The following is an 8,712-nucleotide window of genomic DNA, read 5'->3' as shown; positions in this document are numbered from 1 at the left end:
CGAAGGAGTTCGGAGTCCCGGATGAGATCGGGAACATGACGAGGAGTCTCGAAATGGTCGAGACGTAAAGATCGATATATTGGATGACTATATTCGGAGTTCGGAAATGTTCCGAGTGATTCGGGTATTTTCGGGAGTACCGGGGAGTTACGGGAATACGGGGAAGAGTATTGGGCCTTGATGGGCTTTAGTGGGAAGAGGAGAAATAGGCTGCGCCCCCCCTCCCCTCTAGTCCGAATTGGACTAGGGAAAAGGGGGCCGGCCACCTCTCCTTCTCCTCCTATTCCTTCTCCCTTCCTCCCCTCTTGGTGGACTCCTACTAGGACTTGGAGTCCTAGTAGGACTCCCCACCCTGGCCGCACCTCTGCCTTGGCCGGCCTCCTCCTCCTCCATCCTTTATATACTGAGGCAAGGGGCACCCCATGGACACACAAGTTGATCCACGTGATCTATTCCTTAGCCGTGTGCGGTGCCCCCTGCCACCATAGACCTCGATAATACTGTAGCGGAGTTTAGGCGAAGCCCTGCTGCTGTAGTACATCAAGATCGTCACTACGCCGTCGTGCTGACGGAACTCTTCCCCGACACTTTGCTGGATCGGAGTCCGGGGATCGTCATCGGGCTGAACGTGTGCTCGAACTCGGAGGTGTCGTAGTTTCGATGCTTGATCGGTTGGATCGTGAAGACGTACGACTACTTCCTCTACGTCGTGTCATCGCTTCCGCAGTCGGTCTGCGTTGGGTATGTAGACAACACTCTCCCCTCGTTGCTATGCATCACATGATCTTGCGTGTGCGTAGGAAATTTTTGAAATTACTACGAAACCCAACACCTACACCAACTCCAATCCTTCCGTCTGCATCAGATGCGAAGAAGACCAAGGCTGCAGAACGTGTAGCAGTGAAGAAAAGGAAGGCATCAACTTCTTCAAATTTTTCAGCTCCAAAGAAGATGAAGACTCTGATAAGTTAGATTGATAATCCAATTGTTGCTGTTCCAGTTTCATCAATGCCATCAAAGGACCTTGTTCCTTTTGGTGAAGATTATGTGATTCCTGATGAATCTGATGAAGAAACTCCTTCTGCTGCTTCTTCAAAGCAGTTGGACGAAGAAATTGAAGTGGATAAGATCCCTTCAACCCCAATCATTTCCTCACCTTGCCTTAGTTTACTGCTGAAGAGGCAGGTGTTGAAGAAATTGAATAGGAGGATGTGGACATTGGTTGTACCACTCCTGTGCTCAATGATGAATTTTGGGACAGTCAACATCCCAACTCTCCAATGTTCACTCCCCTTCAAGCTATTCCTCAGTCCCCTGCTACCACTGAAGTGCAAATGGGATCTGAAGAACCTCATGCAACCCCGAGTGTTCATGAAGAAATTCCAGCCACTAGTGCTGAAGAAATTGTCAATGAAGAATTGATGACCCAGGCTGAAGCTGAAGAAGAGCCTGAAATTCCTCAGCCTGAGGAACCTGAGATTGCGATTCCTGAAGTGGTGCTGCAATTGACTGACACTCCTCGGCCCAAGCCAAAGGATCCTTTCTCTAAGAAGCAAAAATTCAAGGCTGATGATTTCTTCGGCGAGCATGTGTTCTTCACTGACTTCAACCCCTATGACAATGCTCGTCTTAGAAGGAAGCGTTTCTGGACTGCCAGCCAGGCAAACTTCTATTCCTCAGTGTTGTACAACAAGGACAAAGTCTTCGATCATGAGCATATTCCTCATGTGGACATGGAATCCATGTCGTGCTTCTCTCAAGTCCTCAGCATGATTCATGACGCTGGCTTGCTCAATTTCTGCTCTGACATTGTTGATTGGAATGAAGAACTTATTCTTCAGTTCTACACAACCTTGCATATCACAGGCGATGTTGCTGACGTCAACTCATGGGTGTTGGACTGGATGACTGAAAACACTCATTACAAGGCACCAGCCACTGAATTGCTTCGTGCCCTACCAATCAGTCCTCCACTTGACGGTGCTCGTTGTCTGTATGATGAGCCTGAACTCACTGATACTATATGCAAGTGCTCATGAAGCCGCTGAAGCCAGGACAAGCCCCAAGGACCAAATTCCTCGTGAATGAATTGCTCTATGTGCCAAGGACAATCTACCGCATTTTGACGAAGACCATGAGTCCCATCAAAGGCACTCATCCGATGAAGAAATTATCGAAATGATGAAGAATATGCTTTTCAACATCATTCATGGCATCCCCATCAATTATCATGATTTCTTCATGAGGACTCTCGCAAATATTGCACTTTCTCCATTTGAGTTGAAGCCTTATGCACCATGGATCATGAGATTCCTCAGAACAAGGTCTTCACTCAACTACAAGGCTGATTTTCAGAATCACCTCAGCTACTTGCCCCCCCATTGAAGTCCTCAAGTGGACAATTTCCTCATCTGATGAGAAGGGCAAGTCACCTGCCGTGATCGATGAAGGCATTCGTCCATTGTATGGTCAGTTCCGCAAAGCTACATCTTACTCCACCAATGATGACTCTGCCACTCATGATACTATTGCCAATGCTACCAAGACAAGTCCTCAAGCTACTGCTCCTTGTGTGTTGACTGATCGTGAACTGCTGATAAGTCTTCACCAGAAGGTGGATCGCAACCACAAGTGGGTTAAGCGTCAGTTTGGCTCTATTCTTCACAACATTACTTCCACACATAATGCAGTGAAGAAAAACCACTACTACCTCCATGAGGTGTTTGATTGCACCTGGGCTATTCTGTCACATCTATATGGTGAAGAAGATCTGAAGCAAATGGGCTTCAAGGAAGACTTTGACTGGTCTGCTCCTCCTCCGAATAAATTCAAGAGGGTCAAGGTTCCTCCCTTGGTGGCCAACTCATATTCTTCATCATGCGCCACAGACGAGCATGAAGACTTGGACGACACTGCAGCAGGCCCTACATCGACTCAAGATCCTGACAACGCTGGCGCTCCTCCATCTTCATGATATTCTTCAGGGGCGTTAGTCCTCAGTTTCAACCCTTTTGGTCATTCGATGACAAAGGGGGAGAAATTTGAGTTAGTCTTGAAGCGGGTCTATCTTATATGGGCGTTTTTTTGCTAAGTTACAACTCTCGTTCTTTTGATGACTTTGCTGGATCGAGTTGTAATCTTAAACTCTATGGTGACCTGATACTTTTGTTGTGGTCTTCTGCATGCTTATTCCTCATTAATGTTAATGCACGCTTGCTGAATTACATCAGTCACCATATTTCATCATGCATTTCAAATTCTTCATACTATATATCAAATGCGTGTATGAATACAAGATATAGAGGGAGATCTCCATGATTATACTCTTCAAGTGTGCATTGCTTCAAAAGCAAATTCCTCACTATGCACATCTTCAGGGGGAGTTCTTCTATATCTTGCAATCAAATTCCTCAATATCAGTATTTACACTTCACGTGTTTATCCCCGTTGAAAACTTAACCTATATTGTCATCAATCACCAAAAAGGGGGAGATTGTAAGTGCATCTAGTGCCCCTTAGTGATTTTGGTGTATTGAAGACTTATAGGTTAAGGGACTGATGCGTTTGTGAGTGTACACAGGTCTATAAGTCTATGAGGAGTTTGATATTTACAGAGAAAGTCGACCCCTAAAAATGAAGTTCTTCGTCTGAGGACTTTGGATATCCGAAGACTTTCTGAAGACTTTGAAAGTGAAGAAATTGGTGTGACCTTGAAGACTTGGTATTCATTCGAGGAACATGAAGCGTGAAGACTTTTGTTTTCGTATTTTTATTTTTTCTTTCTTGAGTCATAGGAAACGCCGTACTGTTAAAGGGGGTCGAGGAAATACTAAGGAAAATTTTCCATGTGATGCTCAACTCAAAATCCTACACCTACCAATCCCTTCGAGTGAAGCCACTGGAAATCTCATATAGTTCAGTCATATTCTTCAGTGATAGAGACGGAGTTCTTCTGGTCTCTGAGGAATTTGTTCTGACTGAGGAGTTAGGAATTCACCAGTGTGAATTGCCTACACAGTGAGGAACATGATAGCCCTAAGGATTTTGATAGTCAAAATTCCGACCGTTGCTATGCTATGCGCCAGCGGTTCCAAAATATCTACCCACCTAACGGTCATAACAGACAAGGGCATTTATGTCTTATCATGTCGGGCTGCTCCCTAGGCTATAAATAGGCGCCCCCTTCAACCACTAGCTGGTTGGCTGCTCCGAGAGAAACTGATACTTGTCAATTGAGAGCATCCCATCCTCCGAGGACTTTGAGCGAAAATCATCAAGTGAGGAAAACCCAAACCCAACACACCTACAACCCAAAGTGATTGAGCATCACTGAAGAGATTGATCATGCATGGATCCGACGCTTGTTACCTTTGAAGAATGTGCTTCTTCCAGACGGTTAGGCGTCAAGGTCTAGAGCATCCAAGAGGAATTGTGGATCGCCGAGTGACCGAGTTTGTGAAGGTTCGGAAGTCACCTGAAGACTTACCACGAGTGACTGGGCGAGGTCTGTGTGACCTTAGCTCAAAGAGAATACGGTGAGGACTGTGTGTTCAGGACTGGGTGTCCTCGAGTTTAAATACTCAGCCGCTCCAACCAGATGTACAACTGAGACAGCAGTTGGAACTGGTCTACCAAATCATTGTCTTCACCAAGCCTACTGGTTCTATTTCCTCAACTCTTTCATTTCCTCATGTCTGTTGTTGTGTGCCTATTCATATCTGTTTGAAGACTTTGACTGAAGTCTTTCTCAATTTCCTCAGATCAATTTCTTCAGTCTGTCCGTCTTCTTTCTTGTGTTATCCCGTGTTTACGTTTTCTGTACTCTGTGTTTGTCTTCATCTCGCCATGATGACTATGCTTGTATTCTGTTATGTTTACTTCTGAGTACTTATTCCGCTGCTAGTAGTTCTTCATTTAGGAATTTCCTCACCAGCAAATTCCTCAGTGAAGAATTTCATAAAAATCGCCTATTCACCCCCCTCTAGTCGATATAACGCACTTTCAATCTTGGTCTCAACACATGAGTAGGTGGTTCTCTCTCAGAAAATGAATGCTGGAAGTGTAGGCACGTTCTGATGGCTTCCCTCACGAATGATGAGAGGGTGGAGGGATATATATAGCCTCCACACAAAATCCAACTGTTACACACAATTTACCAAACTTGGTGGGACCGAATCAGAAAACTTGGTCGGTCCGATTTAGTTCATAATGTGACTGTTAGGCATTTCGGTGGGACCGACATGTCAACCCGGTGGAGCGATATCATTACGGTTAGGGCATAACGTAATCTCGGTTTGACCGATTACACAAACTCGGTTGGACCGACTTTGGTAATAAGCAAACCAGGGAGTTGGTCAGGCAAACTCGGTGAGACCGATTCGCTCGTTTTGGTGGGACCGAAGCGTTACGAAAAAGGAAAAAGGATGCAAACTCGGTGGGTCCGATCGCTCATCTGGTTAGACCGAAACGTTACGAAGGGACACAGGGAGTTTGCAATCCTATCTCAGTGAGACCGAGATCCCTATCGGTTAGACCGAAGTGACTGGGGTTTCTGGCAGTGGCTATGTTAACTGAACTCGATGGCGCCGGATAGATCAAATCGGTGGGGCCAAGTTTGACTTTTGGTTTGGAACAAATGTGGATATGAGAAAGTGGTTGAGGGTTTTTGGAGCATATCACTAAGCATTTTGAGCAAGCAAGCCATTAAGCAACACCTCATCCCCTTTTAATAGTATTGGCTTTCCTATGGACTCAATGTGATCTTGGATCACTGAAATTGAAAATGTAGAGTCTTGAACTTTAGAGCTTGAGCCAATCCTTTGTCCTTAGCATTTTGAGGGGTCCACATCCTAATCCATGCCATGCCAATCAATAAACTTTCTTGAAATATTTATCTTGAAATAGCATTAGTTCAATGAGCTATATGTTGTTAATCATTACCAAAACCACCCGGGGATAGTTGCACTTTCAACAGGTCTCTAATATTTGCTCCTTTTCCAGTCCAGAATTCCAACTGACGGCATTCTCCCTCTTCATGTAAACCTTATAAAATAAGAAAGAATAGGCATAAGTATTGTGATATAACTTGTAATAACAACGCATAATGCAATAAATAACGATATAAAAGCATGATGCAAAATGGACGTATCAATGGGCCGCCCTTTGATGGGCCGGCTCAAGGTGCACTGGCTTGGGCCCGCTTGTAAACCGTCATATGAGTTTCCTTTACTTAAGGGACAAGACGTAGACTTGTTCCGGCTTGGACTCTCATATATGCCTTGGGCCTCAACTTATATATAAAGGGGAGCCCCGGGTTAGACAGAAAAACCTACGATCTCTCGAGGTTTAGGGTTGGCCAAGCGCACCTCTTGCATCGAGATCATAATCGATACACCCAAAGTAGGACGTAGGCTTCTACCTCTGCAAGAGGGGACGAACCTGGATAAATCCTCGTGTCTTTCGTGTCCACTTAACCCCTTCGATCTACCACTCGACGTGACGGCCTCGCGCCTAAGTCCTATGTGGACATCTGTCGTGAAAATACCGCAACATAACCGAAATGAGAAAAACGGGGCACGATCGGGTCGCGAGTGCCGCCATCCCAACACTTCCCACTCGTCACCCGTCATGGCGCCATGACCTTTTAGTCGTGCCATCCCACGATCGGGTCAGGGCGCAGCTCGGTTATTAACTGACGAAACTGAAGAAAACTAGCTACTGTCGAAACTGAAACTTTTTGACACCTAAAACCCTACTGAAACTCTGAACTGAAGATTACAACAACAATGGCTTAATGAACTTCACAAGGGCCATGTAGAGACAAGAATATTGGATTCTAATTTTCTTCCGCAGTGTTCGGAATTCCTAGATGTTTTGGGCTACTGCATGGAACTCATGAGTTCTTCCTGCTTCCTTTAGGTCTCCAAGATTTTGATTTGTTCTTGGAAGTTCAGTTAATCTTCGTGAACATGATAAGTATATATTTGTGAGTGCCTAATTCAAACGATTAGTATACTCATGTGCTGAAAAATAGTGGTCGGCCATTCACCCCTGATTGTACTATTACCGAGCCTGATGAATTAACAGTCAACTTGAAAACTTAAATCATATATGTGAAGTCCACTTCATTCATCATCAAACGAAAGGGTGGAAATTTTAAAATGTTCAGAGAACGCCATGTGGCTATGATTACTTATTGTGTCTATATAAATCATTTAAATGTGTAAAAACTTTGAGCTAAATGGTTGGCTTTGCACCAGGTAGATTACTAATTTTTCACTAATAAAAATTGGTTGCGCAATCTGATTACAATATTTATGTGTATAGAGGGTGATACTACAACATGAATTGTTCTTTTTGCATGTCTTATCAGAGTTCGGAGGATACACATGCTAGGCCACTTTCATATATTAGATTCGCATATACCTCTTGCTGAAATTTCAAAATTGTACATTTTTTCGACAAAGGGTGGATTTTATTGGCTCAAAATGAAGCATGATAAGGATACAAAACACAATGAGGACACACACGGCTTCTGCATAGTTAGGATGCACACAACTAATACCAACACACGCACACAAAAACACGCCATAAAATAGCAAAGTCATACAAGACCAAAGCTATGTGTAGGCGAGACAGAGAGAAAACGATCAGATCCGCGATCGGCAAACTACAACAATGACCTTATTTGCACCAACCATCTCATGGACGATGAGGTTGTTCAACAACAACGCCTTCATAAAATGAGCGACGCTCAAGCGCCACCGTCACCGGATTCGTCTAGAATCTAGGTTTTCACCTTGAAAAAACAGTCCGAGCATATCCGAGTAATACCTTCAACAAGGTACCAATGTAAAAACTTCGTCATTGCCAGGTATAACCAACTCGGGTATGACCTAGGCTTTCAACCGGGAGCTCGAGACCAAGTACTGGAGTACCGACACCATCGACACCACTCATGTGTTGTCTCCACCACTTATCTGTGATCCCAGCAATTGCATGCGATTGCCGCCGAGGCTGCACAACCATTCCTCTGCGTCAAGTCATCGTCCATAGTTTGCATCTCACTACTGAAGTCAACCATCGGATCTAGAGGGAGAAATCCTGACGAAGACATTTCGGTGACCACCGTAATTCACCGCCGCCGTCACGAACATGAACAACGGAGTACCTCGCCAGAGGGTACTCTGCCCGGGCCCATCGGCCCAAGGACCGACATGCTACAATCATGAGACTTAGGCATTGTATCTATTGTATTCTCTTAGTCGTTAGAAACTTTTATGGCCCATATTCATATTTCTAGAATGTTTGTTGTGAAATATCATTACTAGCACTACATCGACATGCGTCTCTTAGATGGCTTAGATTGTTGATTAACAAATTTCAGTAGCCTTAAACATTTTTCTACTGTTATAGATTCTACACATGATGACAAGTATTGTTTGTACCTTTCTTGAGGGATATAATACAACAACCAAGCTAAAAATTATTTATTTAAGATATGAGATATTCATTCACCTTGAAACTCTATTTATTCTAGGGAAAGAAATTGCAATAATTTATTTAATTTAAGGACAATATAACCGCATCCTTTCCGGCCCTCTCACGCGCCCACAAATTTAGGCCGTTGGATTGCGCCTCTCAGCCATCCCTGGCCGTCGATGGCACTTTTTCCTCTCGCGTGGGCTTTTACTGGGCCGGTTCGATCTGTCC

Source organism: Triticum aestivum, chromosome 4B (genome assembly GCF_018294505.1).
Source record: "Triticum aestivum cultivar Chinese Spring chromosome 4B, IWGSC CS RefSeq v2.1, whole genome shotgun sequence".
Classification (NCBI taxonomy): Eukaryota; Viridiplantae; Streptophyta; class Magnoliopsida; order Poales; family Poaceae; genus Triticum; species Triticum aestivum.
This window is presented reverse-complemented; position numbering follows the sequence as displayed.